Here is an 18,503-nt window from a genome sequence, read left to right as displayed (position 1 = left end):
ACTACGAGCAATTAAGGAGACGTGTGGAGAGGTGGTGGGATGCCGAATGAAAGGAGATAAGAAATATGAAATTACGATGAGAAACGGAAAAGGTAAAGAACGGCTAATGGACGGTATACGGATAAAGGACAACAAGATACTGGCGAGAGATGTGAATATTAATGAATTGGTGGTGTCTTTTATGAATCTACCGGTATATATAGAAGATAAAGTGATACTGGACAAGTTGAGAAGCTGGGGAGTAACGGCCGTATCGGAGATAAGGAGGAGAGTTTGGCCTGGAACGGAGGTGGTTGACGGAACAAGGTTCTGTAAAGTTAAATTTACGGAAAAAGTCACATCATTGCCATATTCCACAAAAATTGAGACGCTGGAAGGAGCTGAATACTTCAGGGTGATCCATGACAAGCAGGTCAGAGTTTGTCGATTGTGCATACAACCTGGGCACATAGTTAAAGATTGCCCTGAATTCAAGTGTTTCAAGTGCGGCAATCAAGGCCATTATGCGAGAGAGTGTGTCGGAGAGAAGGAAAGGAATGTTTGTGGAAGATGCAGAAAGAGATTGGCGGAATGCAACTGTGGAGAAGTTATGACTGAAGAGGGGAGTCAAGTACTATTCGAGGAAGCAGTTGTATCGTCGCAAGAAGGAGAAGAAGATGGAGGAGAGGATGTGGTGGAAGGTGGAGAGACGGAGGAAGGAAGAAGGGAGAAGAAGGAAGACCAGAAGATTAACGAAATTGGGAGCAGCATGGATTCAGAAATAAGAAGATGGAGTTTTCAGGAGGAGGGGGAGTGGACTGGGGGAAGCTCGGGGGACTCACAGGTTTTAGGGGAAAGCACAGCACAAACAAGTAACTCGGGGGTGAAGAAATGGAGAGGGTTTTAAGTTTAATGACAATAACAGAGACGGGTATGAACACGGGGAGCACAACGACGACAATATATGAGACGGAGATGAACACGGGGAGCACAACGAACATTCCAGAAACGGCGATGAACACGGGGAGCACAACGACGACTACACATGAGACGGAGATGAACATTCCAGAAACGGCGGAGAACACGGGGAGCACAACGAACATTCCAGAATCGGCGATGAACACGGGGAGCACAACGGACGAGGGTGTAAAGAAGAAAAGTTGGCTGGATGAAATGGACTTGGAGGAGATATCGGACTCGGATGATGGGGAAAAGTTTGAAAGAATGAGAGGAGGATACAGGAAGAGGAAAGCAGCGGAGGGGGGGAGAGAAAGGGTGGAAGAGGAAAGAAACTGGATAAAAGGTAGAGGATAATGAAATTATATTTTATAATTTTATTATTTATTAGTATGGTCACAATAATGTCGATAAATGCGAATGGGTTGAGAACAATAGGAAAATTTAATAGAATAGTACACATAAAGAATTCTGATATTTTATGTATTCAAGAGACGCACTGGGATAATATGTGTGTTTTAGAAGTTCAGAAAATATGGAGGGATTTTATTTATGTAAACAATGGTAGGGGGAATTCATGTGGGGTTGCAATTTTAATAAGGAAGGATGTAGTAGAAAATGTGAAGAAGATATATAATGATAATAATGGGCGGATTTTAATTTTAGACTTTGAATATATGAGTAGGGTTTTTAGGATTATAAATATTTATGCGCCGAATAATGAAATAGAGAGAAGGAATTTATTTTTAGAATTAGCGAAATGGTGCAAGGGAAACTGTATTTTAGTTGGGGATTTTAATGTAAAAATGGATAGACTAGATATGACAAGGGGAGCTATTTTTAGAAGTGACGTATCTAGGGGGGGGTTTTAAGGAAGATGATGGTTGAAAACAATTTAATTGATATATGGAGGGAGGAGAATCCTAATAAGAGAGAATTTTCTAGAAGGCAGGTGGTTTTAGGGGAATTGAAACAGACACGGATAGATTTGGTTTTAGTAAATGAAGGGTTAAGGAATTTTATGAAGGATATTAAATATATTTGTACAACTTTTAGTGATCATGCTGGGTTAACATTTTCGGTGGGGTTAGATAAGGAAAGGAAAGGGGGGGGAATATGGTGTATGAATGCAGGGTATCTAGGTGATGAGGAATACGGGAAACAACTTAAATCTTTGATAGAAGATGAAATGGAGGATAAGCAAAAAGGGAATGATAAGTGCAAGTGGTGGGAAAATGTTAAAGAAAAAATAAAAGTTTTTAGTGTAGATATGCAAGGAAGAAGAGGAGTAGGATGACAAGAGCAGAAAATTATTTAAGAACAAAATTGAATGAAGAAATGAAGAAATGTGATAGTGATCCTGATTATACTATTGAAAAGTTTTTAGATTTAAAAGAAAAATTGAGCAAATGTGAAATAGATAAGTGTAAGGGTGCAATTATAAGAAGTAGGGCAAAATATGTTTTAGAAGGGGAGAAATGTACGTCGTTTTTTCTTGGTTTAGAGAAAACTAAACAGATGAAATCATATATTAGTGAGATTGAAAATGTAAAGGGTGAAGTGGTAATTGATTATGTTGAGATATTAGAAACGGTACAGAATTTTTATAAGGATTTATTTAAGAAAGGGGAGGTGGATGAGGGGTGTGTAAAAGAGATTTTAAGTAGTGTGGATGTGCAAATTGGTGTTGAGGATAAGCAAATGTGTGATAGGAAGATAACAATGGATGAAGTGAAAGATGCAATTAAGGGTTTACAAATAAATAAAAGTCCTGGAGTAGATGGACTAATTGCAGAGTTTTATAAAATGTATGAAAGTATTTTAGCACCTATTTTATTAGAAGTATATCAATATATGGAAGACAATAATACTGTTTCAGATTCCATGGTGACAGGGCTGATATCGATTTTATATAAAAATAAGGGGAGTAAATTGAAATTAGAAAATTATAGGCCAATTAGTTTATTAAACTCAGATTATAAGATTTTAGCTAAGATACTGGCAAATAGGTTGAAGATGGTTTTAAATGATATTATAGCACCTACACAAAATTATAGTGTGCCTGGAAGAGATATAGCAGATACCATAACTACACTTAGAGATGTGATAAATAAAATGAATAGCGATAAGATAGGGGGAATTGTTTTAAGTATAGATTTTAATAAAGCTTTTGACAGGGTGGAACATGATTTTATGTTTAGGGTACTGGAAAAGTATGGGTTTGGAAATGGAATTATAAGATGGATAAAATTATTATATAGAAAGGCTAAAAGTAGGGTTAAATGTAATGGGATTTTAACAGATTCTTTTATTCTTGAGAGATCAGTGAGACAGGGGTGCCCTTTATCAGCTTTATTGTTTGTTTTATCGGTAGAACCCTTAGCGGCATACCTTAAAAAAAGATCATTTTATAAATTGTGTAGAGACTCCGCAAGGAGGTTTTAGTTTAATTCATCAATATGCAGACGATACCACAATTACAGTCAGAGATGAGGGAAGTGTTAAAAGGGTGATGGAGTGTTTTAAAGTATATGAGAAAGCCTCAGGAGCTAAAGTGAATATGGAGAAGTCAGTAATAATGTATGTTGGGAAGAATAATGAGGGGACTTTTCCTTTTAAGGTGGTAAATGATTATTTTAAGGTGTTAGGTGTGTTTTTAGGGGTGAAGGAACAAGAAGCTAGGGATCTGACATGGAGTGGGGTTATAAACAAAGTTAGGAAGGTAGTAAATATGTGGAGGGGGAGGGCTTTGAAATTAAAAGGGAAAGTAATTGTTGTAAATTCCTTGCTGATGTCAATTTTTATTCATGTCATGAACGTTTTAGATGTACCAGAATGGGTTTTATCTGAAATGAATACGATTTTAGTTGATTTTTTATGGGATGGGAAAGGAGCGAAAATTTCTTTTAAAACATTGATTGCAGGTTATGAGGAGGGGGGTTTGAAGTTGGTGGATTTAAATGTAAGGAAAAAAGCAATTAGAGTTAAAATGGTACGGAAATATTTATATGGTGAACTAGATTATGGATGGAAAAGATTTTTTAAGGAGTATTTGCAGGAGGTTGGGAGGATGGGGGACAATGGTTTATTGATGTGCATGAAAAAAGAAATGTTAAGTAATGTACCATTGTTTTATAGAGAAGTGTTTGAAGCTTGGGGGGGAGTTTTTACCAAATATTTATTATGAGTGTACCATTTTAGACAATATTTTAAATCAGCCAATTTTCTTAAATCCCAAGATACAATATAATAATAAGATGTTGTTTTGTAAATATTTTATGAGGGCTGGGATGAGACAGATTGGGGATATTTTATACGAGGTCATTCCAGGGTTTCTTACTGTACAAGCGATTTATGATAATGTTTGTGAAGTGGAAGATGAAATAAGCAAAACTACAGTAGATAATATGTATAAGAGAATTTTAGGGTGTATTCCTGAAGAATGGGTGCTTTTAATAAATACAGAGGTGGTTGAGAGAGCTAAGGGTTTACCGGTTTTATATTATGAAAGTAATGGGGAGAAACATGTTTTATCAGGTTTGAAAGTTAAAAAGATTTATGAAAAATGTATTTTAAGAGAGATAAAAGCTCCTGCTTCAGAAAAAGTGTGGTCTAGGGTATTTGTAAATATAGATGTAAAATCAATATGGAAGAATGTCAATGTCAAATATAATTCTATAGAATGTGAAGATAATGATTTTAAATTGAAACATAATAGGATTTTTACGAACGTGGTTTTACATCAAATAAATAGAGACATTAAAAGAGAATGTGATATTTGTGGTACGGAGGTGGAAAATTTTATGCACTTTTTTATTGAATGTAGTAGATTACAAGGGTTTCATGAGTTTATAAAGGGGCTTTTAGAACAACATTGGGGAGAAGATATTGTAAATGGGGTTGAGTGGAGGAGGTTGTTTCTATTTGGTATAAATGGGAAAAGCAAAGTTTTTAATATTAATTTGATGAATTTTGTTCTTAGCCATGCTAGATACGCTGTAAGACAAAGAAGGAATTTAGGACATTATGAAGGGAAAATTGTGAGTGTGGAGGTTTTATTTAAAAGTATTTTAGAGAAAGATATTGAACTAATATATAAATATGGAGGATGTAATTTTGAAAAACTGTTTGTGTGGGGGAGCACTTTTATCGAAATTGATCAAAATGGAAAACTTGTTTTTAATTATTAATTGGTTTTAGTGGATGATTGTGTTTATTTTAATTGGTTTTATTTTCTTTTCTTTTTTGATTTTGTAAAAGGATGAATTGTTCATCCTTTTTTATTATTATTGTTTGAATATTGTAAATATTATGTGTTTTTTCATAATAAAAGAAAAAAAAAGTACGCCCGATCTCGTCTGATCTCGGAAGCTAAGCAGGGTCGGGCCTGGTTAGTACTTGGATGGGAGACCGCCTGGGAATACCAGGTGCTGTAAGCATTTTGTCCACGAGGGTGTGCTCTTGCACTATTTCATCAGCAACACTGCCTTGTATTAAGCATTTAATGATGAATTGACTAAATGTCTGTTTTATCAGACTCACTTTGACTATATATGTTGTAGCAAGAGATTGTTTCTCGCTTACGGCCATACCAGCCTGGGTACGCCCGATCTCGTCTGATCTCGGAAGCTAAGCAGGGTCGGGCCTGGTTAGTACTTGGATGGGAGACCGCCTGGGAATACCAGGTGCTGTAAGCATTTTGTCCACGAGGGTGTGCTCTTGCACTATTTCATCAGCAACACTGCCTTGTAGTAAGCATTTAATGATGAATTGACTAAATGCAGCTTCCTGCCTTTTTAATAGGATCAAATTTCCTTGTGTTTTCAATTAGCATCTGCCTTGTATTTATAAGACAAACAAGAATATTGTTGCTGAATGCAGCTTGTGTGTGCTTTGTGCTCCTTTGCCCTGTTCAAATGATGAAAGGAAATAAAGTTTGTATTTTATCCAACTACCTGTGCTAAAAAGTGATGGGAACAGTGTTTGTAATTTCTTCTACTTTTTCAGTGACACAAAGTTCAAGCTGCGTATCTAATTGGTGAAAATGCAATGTCTGTTTATCACACTCACTTTGACTATATATGTTGTAGCAAGAGACTGTTTCTCGCTTACGGCCATACCAGCCTGGGTACGCCCGATCTCGTCTGATCTCGGAAGCTAAGCAGGGTCGGGCCTGGTTAGTACTTGGATGGGAGACCGCCTGGGAATACCAGGTGCTGTAAGCATTTTGTCCACGAGGGTGTGCTCTTGCACTATTTCATCAGCAACACTGCCTTGTAGTGAGCATTTAATGATGAATTGACTAAATGCAGCTTCCTGCCTTTTTAATAGCATCAAATTTCCTTGTGTTTTCAATTAGCATCTGCCTTGTATTTATAAGACAAACAAGAATATTGTTGCTGAATGCAGCTTGTGTGTGCTTTGTGCTCCTTTGCCCTGTTCAAATGATGAAAGGAAATAAAGTTTGTATTTTATCCAACTACCTGTGCTAAAAAGTGATGGGAACAGTGTTTGTAATTTCTTCTACTTTTTCAGTGACACAAAGTTCAAGCTGCTTATCTAATTGGTGAAAATGCAATGTCTGTTTATCACACTCACTTTGACTATATATGATTTAGCAAGAAACTGTTTCTCGCTTACGGCCATACCAGCCTGGGTACGCCCGATCTCGTCTGATCTCGAAAGCTAAGCAGGGTCGGGCCTGGTTAGTACTTGGATGGGAGACCGCCTGGGAATACCAGGTGCTGTAAGCATTTTGTCCACGAGGGTGTGCTCTTGCACTATTTCATCAGCAACACTGCCTTGTATTAAGCATTTAATGATGAATTGACTAAATGTCTGTTTTATCAGACTCACTTTCACTATATATGTTGTAGCAAGAGATTGTTTCTCGCTTACGGCCATACCAGCCTGGGTACGCCCGATCTCGTCTGATCTCGGAAGCTAAGCAGGGTCGGGCCTGGTTAGTACTTGGATGGGAGACCGCCTGGGAATACCAGGTGCTGTAAGCATTTTGTCCACGAGGGTGTGCTCTTGCACTATTTCATCAGCAACACTGCCTTGTATTAAGCATTTAATGATGAATTGACTAAATGTCTGTTTTATCAGACTCACTTTGACTATATATGTTGTAGCAAGAGATTGTTTCTCGCTACGGCCATACCAGCCTGGGTACGCCCGATCTCGTCTGATCTCGGAAGCTAAGCAGGGTCGGGCCTGGTTAGTACTTGGATGGGAGACCGCCTGGGAATACCAGGTGCTGTAAGCATTTTGTCCACGAGGGTGTGCTCTTGCACTATTTCATCAGCAACACTGCCTTGTATTAAGCATTTAATGATGAATTGACTAAATGTCTGTTTTATCAGACTCACTTTGACTATATATGTTGTAGCAAGAGATTGTTTCTCGCTTACGGCCATACCAGCCTGGGTACGCCCGATCTCGTCTGATCTCGGAAGCTAAGCAGGGTCGGGCCTGGTTAGTACTTGGATGGGAGACCGCCTGGGAATACCAGGTGCTGTAAGCATTTTGTCCACGAGGGTGTGCTCTTGCACTATTTCATCAGCAACACTGCCTTGTAGTAAGCATTTAATGATGAATTGACTAAATGCAGCTTCCTGCCTTTTTAATAGGATCAAATTTCCTTGTGTTTTCAATTAGCATCTGCCTTGTATTTATAAGACAAACAAGAATATTGTTGCTGAATGCAGCTTGTGTGTGCTTTGTGCTCCTTTGCCCTGTTCAAATGATGAAAGGAAATAAAGTTTGTATTTTATCCAACTACCTGTGCTAAAAAGTGATGGGAACAGTGTTTGTAATTTCTTCTACTTTTTCAGTGACACAAAGTTCAAGCTGCTTATCTAATTGGTGAAAATGCAATGTCTGTTTATCACACTCACTTTGACTATATATGTTGTAGCAAGAGACTGTTTCTCGCTTACGGCCATACCAGCCTGGGTACGCCCGATCTCGTCTGATCTCGGAAGCTAAGCAGGGTCGGGCCTGGTTAGTACTTGGATGGGAGACCGCCTGGGAATACCAGGTGCTGTAAGCATTTTGTCCACGAGGGTGTGCTCTTGCACTATTTCATCAGCAACACTGCCTTGTAGTAAGCATTTAATGATGAATTGACTAAATGCAGCTTCCTGCCTTTTTAATAGGATCAAATTTCCTTGTGTTTTCAATTAGCATCTGCCTTGTATTTATAAGACAAACAAGAATATTGTTGCTGAATGCAGCTTGTGTGTGCTTTGTGCTCCTTTGCCCTGTTCAAATGATGAAAGGAAATAAAGTTTGTATTTTATCCAACTACCTGTGCTAAAAAGTGATGGGAACAGTGTTTGTAATTTCTTCTACTTTTTCAGTGACACAAAGTTCAAGCTGCTTATCTAATTGGTGAAAATGCAATGTCTGTTTATCACACTCACTTTGACTATATATGTTGTAGCAAGAGATTGTTTCTCGCTACGGCCATACCAGCCTGGGTACGCCCGATCTCGTCTGATCTCGGAAGCTAAGCAGGGTCGGGCCTGGTTAGTACTTGGATGGGAGACCGCCTGGGAATACCAGGTGCTGTAAGCATTTTGTCCACGAGGGTGTGCTCTTGCACTATTTCATCAGCAACACTGCCTTGTATTAAGCATTTAATGATGAATTGACTAAATGTCTGTTTTATCAGACTCACTTTGACTATATATGTTGTAGCAAGAGATTGTTTCTCGCTTACGGCCATACCAGCCTGGGTACGCCCGATCTCGTCTGATCTCGGAAGCTAAGCAGGGTCGGGCCTGGTTAGTACTTGGATGGGAGACCGCCTGGGAATACCAGGTGCTGTAAGCATTTTGTCCACGAGGGTGTGCTCTTGCACTATTTCATCAGCAACACTGCCTTGTATTAAGCATTTAATGATGAATTGACTAAATGTCTGTTTTATCAGACTCACTTTGACTATATATGTTGTAGCAAGAGATTGTTTCTCGCTTACGGCCATACCAGCCTGGGTACGCCCGATCTCGTCTGATCTCGGAAGCTAAGCAGGGTCGGGCCTGGTTAGTACTTGGATGGGAGACCGCCTGGGAATACCAGGTGCTGTAAGCATTTTGTCCACGAGGGTGTGCTCTTGCACTATTTCATCAGCAACACTGCCTTGTATTAAGCATTTAATGATGAATTGACTAAATGTCTGTTTTATCAGACTCACTTTGACTATATATGTTGTAGCAAGAGATTGTTTCTCGCTTACGGCCATACCAGCCTGGGTACGCCCGATCTCGTCTGATCTCGGAAGCTAAGCAGGGTCGGGCCTGGTTAGTACTTGGATGGGAGACCGCCTGGGAATACCAGGTGCTGTAAGCATTTTGTCCACGAGGGTGTGCTCTTGCACTATTTCATCAGCAACACTGCCTTGTAGTGAGCATTTAATGATGAATTGACTAAATGCAGCTTCCTGCCTTTTTAATAGGATCACATTTCCTTGTGTTTTCAATTAGCATCTGCCTTGTATTTATAAGACAAACAAGAATATTGTTGCTGAATGCAGCTTGTGTGTGCTTTGTGCTCCTTTGCCCTGTTCAAATGATGAAAGGAAATAAAGTTTGTATTTTATCCAACTACCTGTGCTAAAAAGTGATGGGAACAGTGTTTGTAATTTCTTCTACTTTTTCAGTGACACAAAGTTCAAGCTGCGTATCTAATTGGTGAAAATGCAATGTCTGTTTATCACACTCACTTTGACTATATATGTTGTAGCAAGAAACTGTTTCTCACTTACGGCCATACCAGCCTGGGTACGCCCGATCTCGTCTGATCTCGAAAGCTAAGCAGGGTCGGGCCTGGTTAGTACTTGGATGGGAGACCGCCTGGGAATACCAGGTGCTGTAAGCATTTTGTCCACGAGGGTGTGCTCTTGCACTATTTCATCAGCAACACTGCCTTGTAGTGAGCATTTAATGATGAATTGACTAAATGCAGCTTCCTGCCTTTTTAATAGGATCAAATTTCCTTGTGTTTTCAATTAGCATCTGCCTTGTATTTATAAGACAAACAAGAATATTGTTGCTGAATGCAGCTTGTGTGTGCTTTGTGCTCCTTTGCCCTGTTCAAATGATGAAAGGAAATAAAGTTTGTATTTTATCCAACTACCTGTGCTAAAAAGTGATGGGAACAGTGTTTGTAATTTCTTCTACTTTTTCAGTGACACAAAGTTCAAGCTGCTTATCTAATTGGTGAAAATGCAATGTCTGTTTATCACACTCACTTTGACTATATATGATTTAGCAAGAAACTGTTTCTCGCTTACGGCCATACCAGCCTGGGTACGCCCGATCTCGTCTGATCTCGAAAGCTAAGCAGGGTCGGGCCTGGTTAGTACTTGGATGGGAGACCGCCTGGGAATACCAGGTGCTGTAAGCATTTTGTCCACGAGGGTGTGCTCTTGCACTATTTCATCAGCAACACTGCCTTGTATTAAGCATTTAATGATGAATTGACTAAATGTCTGTTTTATCAGACTCACTTTGACTATATATGTTGTAGCAAGAGATTGTTTCTCGCTTACGGCCATACCAGCCTGGGTACGCCCGATCTCGTCTGATCTCGGAAGCTAAGCAGGGTCGGGCCTGGTTAGTACTTGGATGGGAGACCGCCTGGGAATACCAGGTGCTGTAAGCATTTTGTCCACGAGGGTGTGCTCTTGCACTATTTCATCAGCAACACTGCCTTGTATTAAGCATTTAATGATGAATTGACTAAATGTCTGTTTTATCAGACTCACTTTGACTATATATGTTGTAGCAAGAGATTGTTTCTCGCTTACGGCCATACCAGCCTGGGTACGCCCGATCTCGTCTGATCTCGGAAGCTAAGCAGGGTCGGGCCTGGTTAGTACTTGGATGGGAGACCGCCTGGGAATACCAGGTGCTGTAAGCATTTTTTCCACGAGGGTGTGCTCTTGCACTATTTCATCAGCAACACTGCCTTGTATTAAGCATTTAATGATTAATTGACTAAATGTCTGTTTTATCAGACTCACTTTGACTATATATGTTGTAGCAAGAGATTGTTTCTCGCTTACGGCCATACCCGCCTGGGTACGCCCGATCTCGGAAGCTAAGCAGGGTCGGGCCTGGTTAGTACTTGGATGGGAGACCGCCTGGGAATACCAGGTGCTGTAAGCATTTTGTCCACGAGGGTGTGCTCTTGCCTTATTTCATCAGCAACACTGCCTTGTAGTGAGCATTTAATGATGAATTGACTAAATGCAGCTTCCTGCCTTTTTAATAGGATCAAATTTCCTTGTGTTTTCAATTAGCATCTGCCTTGTATTTATAAGACAAACAAGAATATTGTTGCTGAATGCAGCTTGTGTGTGCTTTGTGCTCCTTTGCCCTGTTCAAATGATGAAAGGAAATAAAGTTTGTATTTTATCCAACTACCTGTGCTAAAAAGTTATGGGAACAGTGTTTGTAATTTCTTCTACTTTTTCAGTGACACAAAGTTCAAGCTGCTTATCTAATTGGTGAAAATGCAATGTCTGTTTATCACACTCACTTTGACTATATATGTTGTAGCAAGAGATTGTTTCTCGCTTACGGCCATACCAGCCTGGGTACGCCCGATCTCGTCTGATCTCGGAAGCTAAGCAGGGTCGGGCCTGGTTAGTACTTGGATGGGAGACCGCCTGGGAATACCAGGTGCTGTAAGCATTTTGTCCACGAGGGTGTGCTCTTGCACTATTTCATCAGCAACACTGCCTTGTATTAAGCATTTAATGATGAATTGACTAAATGTCTGTTTTATCAGACTCACTTTGACTATATATGTTGTAGCAAGAGATTGTTTCTCGCTTACGGCCATACCAGCCTGGGTACGCCCGATCTCGTCTGATCTCGGAAGCTAAGCAGGGTCGGGCCTGGTTAGTACTTGGATGGGAGACCGCCTGGGAATACCAGGTGCTGTAAGCATTTTGTCCACGAGGGTGTGCTCTTGCACTATTTCATCAGCAACACTGCCTTGTATTAAGCATTTAATGATGAATTGACTAAATGTCTGTTTTATCAGACTCACTTTGACTATATATGTTGTAGCAAGAGATTGTTTCTCGCTTACGGCCATACCAGCCTGGGTACGCCCGATCTCGTCTGATCTCGGAAGCTAAGCAGGGTCGGGCCTGGTTAGTACTTGGATGGGAGACCGCCTGGGAATACCAGGTGCTGTAAGCATTTTGTCCACGAGGGTGTGCTCTTGCACTATTTCATCAGCAACACTGCCTTGTAGTGAGCATTTAATGATGAATTGACTAAATGCAGCTTCCTGCCTTTTTAATAGGATCACATTTCCTTGTGTTTTCAATTAGCATCTGCCTTGTATTTATAAGACAAACAAGAATATTGTTGCTGAATGCAGCTTGTGTGTGCTTTGTGCTCCTTTGCCCTGTTCAAATGATGAAAGGAAATAAAGTTTGTATTTTATCCAACTACCTGTGCTAAAAAGTGATGGGAACAGTGTTTGTAATTTCTTCTACTTTTTCAGTGACACAAAGTTCAAGCTGCTTATCTAATTGGTGAAAATGCAATGTCTGTTTATCACACTCACTTTGACTATATATGTTGTAGCAAGAGATTGTTTCTCGCTTACGGCCATACCAGCCTGGGTACGCCCGATCTCGTCTGATCTCGGAAGCTAAGCAGGGTCGGGCCTGGTTAGTACTTGGATGGGAGACCGCCTGGGAATACCAGGTGCTGTAAGCATTTTGTCCACGAGGGTGTGCTCTTGCACTATTTCATCAGCAACACTGCCTTGTATTAAGCATTTAATGATGAATTGACTAAATGTCTGTTTTATCAGACTCACTTTGACTATATATGTTGTAGCAAGAGATTGTTTCTCGCTTACGGCCATACCAGCCTGGGTACGCCCGATCTCGTCTGATCTCGGAAGCTAAGCAGGGTCGGGCCTGGTTAGTACTTGGATGGGAGACCGCCTGGGAATACCAGGTGCTGTAAGCATTTTGTCCACGAGGGTGTGCTCTTGCACTATTTCATCAGCAACACTGCCTTGTATTAAGCATTTAATGATGAATTGACTAAATGTCTGTTTTATCAGACTCACTTTGACTATATATGTTGTAGCAAGAGATTGTTTCTCGCTTACGGCCATACCAGCCTGGGTACGCCCGATCTCGTCTGATCTCGGAAGCTAAGCAGGGTCGGGCCTGGTTAGTACTTGGATGGGAGACCGCCTGGGAATACCAGGTGCTGTAAGCATTTTGTCCACGAGGGTGTGCTCTTGCACTATTTCATCAGCAACACTGCCTTGTATTAAGCATTTAATGATGAATTGACTAAATGTCTGTTTTATCAGACTCACTTTGACTATATATGTTGTAGCAAGAGATTGTTTCTCGCTTACGGCCATACCAGCCTGGGTACGCCCGATCTCGTCTGATCTCGGAAGCTAAGCAGGGTCGGGCCTGGTTAGTACTTGGATGGGAGACCGCCTGGGAATACCAGGTGCTGTAAGCATTTTGTCCACGAGGGTGTGCTCTTGCACTATTTCATCAGCAACACTGCCTTGTATTAAGCATTTAATGATGAATTGACTAAATGTCTGTTTTATCAGACTCACTTTGACTATATATGTTGTAGCAAGAGATTGTTTCTCGCTACGGCCATACCAGCCTGGGTACGCCCGATCTCGTCTGATCTCGGAAGCTAAGCAGGGTCGGGCCTGGTTAGTACTTGGATGGGAGACCGCCTGGGAATACCAGGTGCTGTAAGCATTTTGTCCACGAGGGTGTGCTCTTGCACTATTTCATCAGCAACACTGCCTTGTAGTGAGCATTTAATGATGAATTGACTAAATGCAGCTTCCTGCCTTTTTAATAGGATCACATTTCCTTGTGTTTTCAATTAGCATCTGCCTTGTATTTATAAGACAAACAAGAATATTGTTGCTGAATGCAGCTTGTGTGTGCTTTGTGCTCCTTTGCCCTGTTCAAATGATGAAAGGAAATAAAGTTTGTATTTTATCCAACTACCTGTGCTAAAAAGTGATGGGAACAGTGTTTGTAATTTCTTCTACTTTTTCAGTGACACAAAGTTCAAGCTGCGTATCTAATTGGTGAAAATGCAATGTCTGTTTATCACACTCACTTTGACTATATATGTTGTAGCAAGAGACTGTTTCTCGCTTACGGCCATACCAGCCTGGGTACGCCCGATCTCGTCTGATCTCGAAAGCTAAGCAGGGTCGGGCCTGGTTAGTACTTGGATGGGAGACCGCCTGGGAATACCAGGTGCTGTAAGCATTTTGTCCACGAGGGTGTGCTCTTGCACTATTTCATCAGCAACACTGCCTTGTAGTGAGCATTTAATGATGAATTGACTAAATGCAGCTTCCTGCCTTTTAATAGGATCAAATTTCCTTGTGTTTTCAATTAGCATCTGCCTTGTATTTATAAGACAAACAAGAATATTGTTGCTGAATGCAGCTTGTGTGTGCTTTGTGCTCCTTTGCCCTGTTCAAATGATGAAAGGAAATAAAGTTTGTATTTTATCCAACTACCTGTGCTAAAAAGTGATGGGAACAGTGTTTGTAATTTCTTCTACTTTTTCAGTGACACAAAGTTCAAGCTGCTTATCTAATTGGTGAAAATGCAATGTCTGTTTATCACACTCACTTTGACTATATATGTTGTAGCAAGAGACTGTTTCTCGCCACGGCCATACCAGCCTGGGTACGCCCGATCTCGTCTGATCTCGAAAGCTAGGCAGGGTCGGGCCTGGTTAGTACTTGGATGGGAGACCGCCTGGGAATACCAGGTGCTGTAAGCATTTTGTCCACGAGGGTGTGCTCTTGCACTATTTCATCAGCAACACTGCCTTGTATTAAGCATTTAATGATGAATTGACTAAATGTCTGTTTTATCAGACTCACTTTGACTATATATGTTGTAGCAAGAGATTGTTTCTCGCTTACGGCCATACCAGCCTGGGTACGCCCGATCTCGTCTGATCTCGGAAGCTAAGCAGGGTCGGGCCTGGTTAGTACTTGGATGGGAGACCGCCTGGGAATACCAGGTGCTGTAAGCATTTTGTCCACGAGGGTGTGCTCTTGCACTATTTCATCAGCAACACTGCCTTGTATTAAGCATTTAATGATGAATTGACTAAATGTCTGTTTTATCAGACTCACTTTGACTATATATGTTGTAGCAAGAGATTGTTTCTCGCTACGGCCATACCAGCCTGGGTACGCCCGATCTCGTCTGATCTCGGAAGCTAAGCAGGGTCGGGCCTGGTTAGTACTTGGATGGGAGACCGCCTGGGAATACCAGGTGCTGTAAGCATTTTGTCCACGAGGGTGTGCTCTTGCACTATTTCATCAGCAACACTGCCTTGTATTAAGCATTTAATGATTAATTGACTAAATGTCTGTTTTATCAGACTCACTTTGACTATATATGTTGTAGCAAGAGATTGTTTCTCGCTTACGGCCATACCAGCCTGGGTACGCCCGATCTCGCCGATCTCGGAAGCTAAGCAGGGTCGGGCCTGGTTAGTACTTGGATGGGAGACCGCCTGGGAATACCAGGTGCTGTAAGCATTTTGTCCACGAGGGTGTGCTCTTGCACTATTTCATCAGCAACACTGCCTTGTAGTGAGCATTTAATGATGAATTGACTAAATGCAGCTTCCTGCCTTTTTAATAGGATCAAATTTCCTTGTGTTTTCAATTAGCATCTGCCTTGTATTTATAAGACAAACAAGAATATTGTTGCTGAATGCAGCTTGTGTGTGCTTTGTGCTCCTTTGCCCTGTTCAAATGATGAAAGGAAATAAAGTTTGTATTTTATCCAACTACCTGTGCTAAAAAGTTATGGGAACAGTGTTTGTAATTTCTTCTACTTTTTCAGTGACACAAAGTTCAAGCTGCTTATCTAATTGGTGAAAATGCAATGTCTGTTTATCACACTCACTTTGACTATATATGTTGTAGCAAGAGATTGTTTCTCGCTTACGGCCATACCAGCCTGGGTACGCCCGATCTCGTCTGATCTCGGAAGCTAAGCAGGGTCGGGCCTGGTTAGTACTTGGATGGGAGACCGCCTGGGAATACCAGGTGCTGTAAGCATTTTGTCCACGAGGGTGTGCTCTTGCACTATTTCATCAGCAACACTGCCTTGTATTAAGCATTTAATGATGAATTGACTAAATGTCTGTTTTATCAGACTCACTTTGACTATATATGTTGTAGCAAGAGATTGTTTCTCGCTTACGGCCATACCAGCCTGGGTACGCCCGATCTCGTCTGATCTCGGAAGCTAAGCAGGGTCGGGCCTGGTTAGTACTTGGATGGGAGACCGCCTGGGAATACCAGGTGCTGTAAGCATTTTGTCCACGAGGGTGTGCTCTTGCACTATTTCATCAGCAACACTGCCTTGTATTAAGCATTTAATGATGAATTGACTAAATGTCTGTTTTATCAGACTCACTTTGACTATATATGTTGTAGCAAGAGATTGTTTCTCGCTTACGGCCATACCAGCCTGGGTACGCCCGATCTCGTCTGATCTCGGAAGCTAAGCAGGGTCGGGCCTGGTTAGTACTTGGATGGGAGACCGCCTGGGAATACCAGGTGCTGTAAGCATTTTGTCCACGAGGGTGTGCTCTTGCACTATTTCATCAGCAACACTGCCTTGTAGTGAGCATTTAATGATGAATTGACTAAATGCAGCTTCCTGCCTTTTTAATAGGATCACATTTCCTTGTGTTTTCAATTAGCATCTGCCTTGTATTTATAAGACAAACAAGAATATTGTTGCTGAATGCAGCTTGTGTGTGCTTTGTGCTCCTTTGCCCTGTTCAAATGATGAAAGGAAATAAAGTTTGTATTTTATCCAACTACCTGTGCTAAAAAGTGATGGGAACAGTGTTTGTAATTTCTTCTACTTTTTCAGTGACACAAAGTTCAAGCTGCTTATCTAATTGGTGAAAATGCAATGTCTGTTTATCACACTCACTTTGACTATATATGTTGTAGCAAGAGATTGTTTCTCGCTTACGGCCATACCAGCCTGGGTACGCCCGATCTCGTCTGATCTCGGAAGCTAAGCAGGGTCGGGCCTGGTTAGTACTTGGATGGGAGACCGCCTGGGAATACCAGGTGCTGTAAGCATTTTGTCCACGAGGGTGTGCTCTTGCACTATTTCATCAGCAACACTGCCTTGTATTAAGCATTTAATGATGAATTGACTAAACGTCTGTTTTATCAGACTCACTTTGACTATATATGTTGTAGCAAGAGATTGTTTCTCGCTTACGGCCATACCAGCCTGGGTACGCCCGATCTCGTCTGATCTCGGAAGCTAAGCAGGGTCGGGCCTGGTTAGTACTTGGATGGGAGACCGCCTGGGAATACCAGGTGCTGTAAGCATTTTGTCCACGAGGGTGTGCTCTTGCACTATTTCATCAGCAACACTGCCTTGTATTAAGCATTTAATGATGAATTGACTAAATGTCTGTTTTATCAGACTCACTTTGACTATATATGTTGTAGCAAGAGATTGTTTCTCGCCTACGGCCATACCAGCCTGGGTACGCCCGATCTCGTCTGATCTCGGAAGCTAAGCAGGGTCGGGCCTGGTTAGTACTTGGATGGGAGACCGCCTGGGAATACCAGGTGCTGTAAGCATTTTGTCCACGAGGGTGTGCTCTTGCACTATTTCATCAGCAACACTGCCTTGTATTAAGCATTTAATGATGAATTGACTAAATGTCTGTTTTATCAGACTCACTTTGACTATATATGTTGTAGCAAGAGATTGTTTCTCGCCACGGCCATACCAGCCTGGGTACGCCCGATCTCGTCTGATCTCGGAAGCTAAGCAGGGTCGGGCCTGGTTAGTACTTGGATGGGAGACCGCCTGGGAATACCAGGTGCTGTAAGCATTTTGTCCACGAGGGTGTGCTCTTGCACTATTTCATCAGCAACACTGCCTTGTATTAAGCATTTAATGATGAATTGACTAAATGTCTGTTTTATCAGACTCACTTTGACTATATATGTTGTAGCAAGAGATTGTTTCTCGCTTACGGCCATACCAGCCTGGGTACGCCCGATCTCGCCTGATCTCGGAAGCTAAGCAGGGTCGGGCCTGGTTAGTACTTGGATGGGAGACCGCCTGGGAATACCAGGTGCTGTAAGCATTTTGTCCACGAGGGTGTGCTCTTGCACTATTTCATCAGCAACACTGCCTTGTAGTGAGCATTTAATGATGAATTGACTAAATGCAGCTTCCTGCCTTTTAATAGGATCAAATTTCCTTGTGTTTTCAATTAGCATCTGCCTTGTATTTATAAGACAAACAAGAATATTGTTGCTGAATGCAGCTTGTGTGTGCTTTGTGCTCCTTTGCCCTGTTCAAATGATGAAAGGAAATAAAGTTTGTATTTTATCCAACTACCTGTGCTAAAAAGTGATGGGAACAGTGTTTGTAATTTCTTCTACTTTTTCAGTGACACAAAGTTCAAGCTGCTTATCTAATTGGTGAAAATGCAATGTCTGTT

The 18,503-nt window shown here is 41.3% G+C and overlaps 34 non-coding genes and 3 pseudogenes across 34 annotated transcripts; all 37 read left to right on the top strand.

Moving 5' to 3' along the window:
• The first annotated feature begins 5,514 nt into the window (after positions 1-5,514).
• LOC123733934 (5S ribosomal RNA) lies at positions 5,515-5,633 on the top strand. Its single transcript, XR_006764277.1, has one exon. It is a non-coding gene; the product is annotated as a 5S ribosomal RNA (ribosomal RNA).
• Positions 5,634-6,042: 409 nt separating this feature from the next.
• LOC123733932 (5S ribosomal RNA) lies at positions 6,043-6,161 on the top strand. The gene has a single exon (XR_006764275.1). It is a non-coding gene; the product is annotated as a 5S ribosomal RNA (ribosomal RNA).
• A 409-nt stretch (positions 6,162-6,570) lies between these two features.
• Positions 6,571-6,689, top strand: LOC123734005 (5S ribosomal RNA). Its single transcript, XR_006764348.1, has one exon. It is a non-coding gene; the product is annotated as a 5S ribosomal RNA (ribosomal RNA).
• Positions 6,690-6,828: 139 nt separating this feature from the next.
• On the top strand, positions 6,829-6,947 carry LOC123733931 (5S ribosomal RNA). Its single transcript, XR_006764274.1, has one exon. It is a non-coding gene; the product is annotated as a 5S ribosomal RNA (ribosomal RNA).
• A 139-nt stretch (positions 6,948-7,086) lies between these two features.
• LOC123734049 (5S ribosomal RNA) lies at positions 7,087-7,204 on the top strand. The gene has a single exon (XR_006764393.1). It is a non-coding gene; the product is annotated as a 5S ribosomal RNA (ribosomal RNA).
• Positions 7,205-7,343: 139 nt separating this feature from the next.
• On the top strand, positions 7,344-7,462 carry LOC123733930 (5S ribosomal RNA). The gene has a single exon (XR_006764273.1). It is a non-coding gene; the product is annotated as a 5S ribosomal RNA (ribosomal RNA).
• A 409-nt stretch (positions 7,463-7,871) lies between these two features.
• On the top strand, positions 7,872-7,990 carry LOC123733929 (5S ribosomal RNA). The gene has a single exon (XR_006764272.1). It is a non-coding gene; the product is annotated as a 5S ribosomal RNA (ribosomal RNA).
• A 409-nt stretch (positions 7,991-8,399) lies between these two features.
• Positions 8,400-8,517, top strand: LOC123734048 (5S ribosomal RNA). The gene has a single exon (XR_006764392.1). It is a non-coding gene; the product is annotated as a 5S ribosomal RNA (ribosomal RNA).
• A 139-nt stretch (positions 8,518-8,656) lies between these two features.
• Positions 8,657-8,775, top strand: LOC123733928 (5S ribosomal RNA). Its single transcript, XR_006764271.1, has one exon. It is a non-coding gene; the product is annotated as a 5S ribosomal RNA (ribosomal RNA).
• A 139-nt stretch (positions 8,776-8,914) lies between these two features.
• Positions 8,915-9,033, top strand: LOC123734124 (5S ribosomal RNA). Its single transcript, XR_006764439.1, has one exon. It is a non-coding gene; the product is annotated as a 5S ribosomal RNA (ribosomal RNA).
• A 139-nt stretch (positions 9,034-9,172) lies between these two features.
• LOC123734123 (5S ribosomal RNA) lies at positions 9,173-9,291 on the top strand. The gene has a single exon (XR_006764438.1). It is a non-coding gene; the product is annotated as a 5S ribosomal RNA (ribosomal RNA).
• Positions 9,292-9,700: 409 nt separating this feature from the next.
• On the top strand, positions 9,701-9,819 carry LOC123734023 (5S ribosomal RNA). The gene has a single exon (XR_006764367.1). It is a non-coding gene; the product is annotated as a 5S ribosomal RNA (ribosomal RNA).
• Positions 9,820-10,228: 409 nt separating this feature from the next.
• LOC123734004 (5S ribosomal RNA) lies at positions 10,229-10,347 on the top strand. The gene has a single exon (XR_006764347.1). It is a non-coding gene; the product is annotated as a 5S ribosomal RNA (ribosomal RNA).
• Positions 10,348-10,486: 139 nt separating this feature from the next.
• Positions 10,487-10,605, top strand: LOC123734122 (5S ribosomal RNA). Its single transcript, XR_006764437.1, has one exon. It is a non-coding gene; the product is annotated as a 5S ribosomal RNA (ribosomal RNA).
• Positions 10,606-10,744: 139 nt separating this feature from the next.
• On the top strand, positions 10,745-10,863 carry LOC123734121 (5S ribosomal RNA). The gene has a single exon (XR_006764436.1). It is a non-coding gene; the product is annotated as a 5S ribosomal RNA (ribosomal RNA).
• Positions 10,864-11,002: 139 nt separating this feature from the next.
• LOC123734078 (uncharacterized) lies at positions 11,003-11,111 on the top strand (annotated as a pseudogene).
• Positions 11,112-11,520: 409 nt separating this feature from the next.
• On the top strand, positions 11,521-11,639 carry LOC123734120 (5S ribosomal RNA). The gene has a single exon (XR_006764435.1). It is a non-coding gene; the product is annotated as a 5S ribosomal RNA (ribosomal RNA).
• A 139-nt stretch (positions 11,640-11,778) lies between these two features.
• LOC123734118 (5S ribosomal RNA) lies at positions 11,779-11,897 on the top strand. The gene has a single exon (XR_006764433.1). It is a non-coding gene; the product is annotated as a 5S ribosomal RNA (ribosomal RNA).
• A 139-nt stretch (positions 11,898-12,036) lies between these two features.
• Positions 12,037-12,155, top strand: LOC123734117 (5S ribosomal RNA). Its single transcript, XR_006764432.1, has one exon. It is a non-coding gene; the product is annotated as a 5S ribosomal RNA (ribosomal RNA).
• A 409-nt stretch (positions 12,156-12,564) lies between these two features.
• Positions 12,565-12,683, top strand: LOC123734116 (5S ribosomal RNA). Its single transcript, XR_006764431.1, has one exon. It is a non-coding gene; the product is annotated as a 5S ribosomal RNA (ribosomal RNA).
• A 139-nt stretch (positions 12,684-12,822) lies between these two features.
• Positions 12,823-12,941, top strand: LOC123734115 (5S ribosomal RNA). The gene has a single exon (XR_006764430.1). It is a non-coding gene; the product is annotated as a 5S ribosomal RNA (ribosomal RNA).
• Positions 12,942-13,080: 139 nt separating this feature from the next.
• LOC123734114 (5S ribosomal RNA) lies at positions 13,081-13,199 on the top strand. Its single transcript, XR_006764429.1, has one exon. It is a non-coding gene; the product is annotated as a 5S ribosomal RNA (ribosomal RNA).
• A 139-nt stretch (positions 13,200-13,338) lies between these two features.
• Positions 13,339-13,457, top strand: LOC123734113 (5S ribosomal RNA). The gene has a single exon (XR_006764428.1). It is a non-coding gene; the product is annotated as a 5S ribosomal RNA (ribosomal RNA).
• A 139-nt stretch (positions 13,458-13,596) lies between these two features.
• Positions 13,597-13,714, top strand: LOC123734047 (5S ribosomal RNA). The gene has a single exon (XR_006764391.1). It is a non-coding gene; the product is annotated as a 5S ribosomal RNA (ribosomal RNA).
• A 409-nt stretch (positions 13,715-14,123) lies between these two features.
• LOC123734003 (5S ribosomal RNA) lies at positions 14,124-14,242 on the top strand. Its single transcript, XR_006764346.1, has one exon. It is a non-coding gene; the product is annotated as a 5S ribosomal RNA (ribosomal RNA).
• Positions 14,243-14,650: 408 nt separating this feature from the next.
• LOC123734083 (uncharacterized) lies at positions 14,651-14,768 on the top strand (annotated as a pseudogene).
• A 139-nt stretch (positions 14,769-14,907) lies between these two features.
• LOC123734112 (5S ribosomal RNA) lies at positions 14,908-15,026 on the top strand. The gene has a single exon (XR_006764427.1). It is a non-coding gene; the product is annotated as a 5S ribosomal RNA (ribosomal RNA).
• A 139-nt stretch (positions 15,027-15,165) lies between these two features.
• Positions 15,166-15,283, top strand: LOC123734046 (5S ribosomal RNA). The gene has a single exon (XR_006764390.1). It is a non-coding gene; the product is annotated as a 5S ribosomal RNA (ribosomal RNA).
• A 139-nt stretch (positions 15,284-15,422) lies between these two features.
• On the top strand, positions 15,423-15,540 carry LOC123734033 (5S ribosomal RNA). Its single transcript, XR_006764377.1, has one exon. It is a non-coding gene; the product is annotated as a 5S ribosomal RNA (ribosomal RNA).
• A 409-nt stretch (positions 15,541-15,949) lies between these two features.
• On the top strand, positions 15,950-16,068 carry LOC123734111 (5S ribosomal RNA). The gene has a single exon (XR_006764426.1). It is a non-coding gene; the product is annotated as a 5S ribosomal RNA (ribosomal RNA).
• A 139-nt stretch (positions 16,069-16,207) lies between these two features.
• On the top strand, positions 16,208-16,326 carry LOC123734110 (5S ribosomal RNA). The gene has a single exon (XR_006764425.1). It is a non-coding gene; the product is annotated as a 5S ribosomal RNA (ribosomal RNA).
• A 139-nt stretch (positions 16,327-16,465) lies between these two features.
• LOC123734109 (5S ribosomal RNA) lies at positions 16,466-16,584 on the top strand. The gene has a single exon (XR_006764424.1). It is a non-coding gene; the product is annotated as a 5S ribosomal RNA (ribosomal RNA).
• A 409-nt stretch (positions 16,585-16,993) lies between these two features.
• Positions 16,994-17,112, top strand: LOC123734107 (5S ribosomal RNA). Its single transcript, XR_006764422.1, has one exon. It is a non-coding gene; the product is annotated as a 5S ribosomal RNA (ribosomal RNA).
• A 139-nt stretch (positions 17,113-17,251) lies between these two features.
• LOC123734106 (5S ribosomal RNA) lies at positions 17,252-17,370 on the top strand. The gene has a single exon (XR_006764421.1). It is a non-coding gene; the product is annotated as a 5S ribosomal RNA (ribosomal RNA).
• Positions 17,371-17,509: 139 nt separating this feature from the next.
• On the top strand, positions 17,510-17,628 carry LOC123734014 (5S ribosomal RNA). Its single transcript, XR_006764357.1, has one exon. It is a non-coding gene; the product is annotated as a 5S ribosomal RNA (ribosomal RNA).
• A 139-nt stretch (positions 17,629-17,767) lies between these two features.
• On the top strand, positions 17,768-17,885 carry LOC123734068 (uncharacterized; annotated as a pseudogene).
• A 139-nt stretch (positions 17,886-18,024) lies between these two features.
• Positions 18,025-18,143, top strand: LOC123734019 (5S ribosomal RNA). The gene has a single exon (XR_006764362.1). It is a non-coding gene; the product is annotated as a 5S ribosomal RNA (ribosomal RNA).
• The last annotated feature ends 360 nt before the right edge of the window (positions 18,144-18,503 follow it).

The sequence above is a fragment of the Salmo salar genome, unplaced genomic scaffold, assembly GCF_905237065.1.
Source record: "Salmo salar unplaced genomic scaffold, Ssal_v3.1, whole genome shotgun sequence".
Classification (NCBI taxonomy): domain Eukaryota; kingdom Metazoa; phylum Chordata; class Actinopteri; order Salmoniformes; family Salmonidae; genus Salmo; species Salmo salar.
This window is presented reverse-complemented; position numbering and strand designations above follow the sequence as displayed.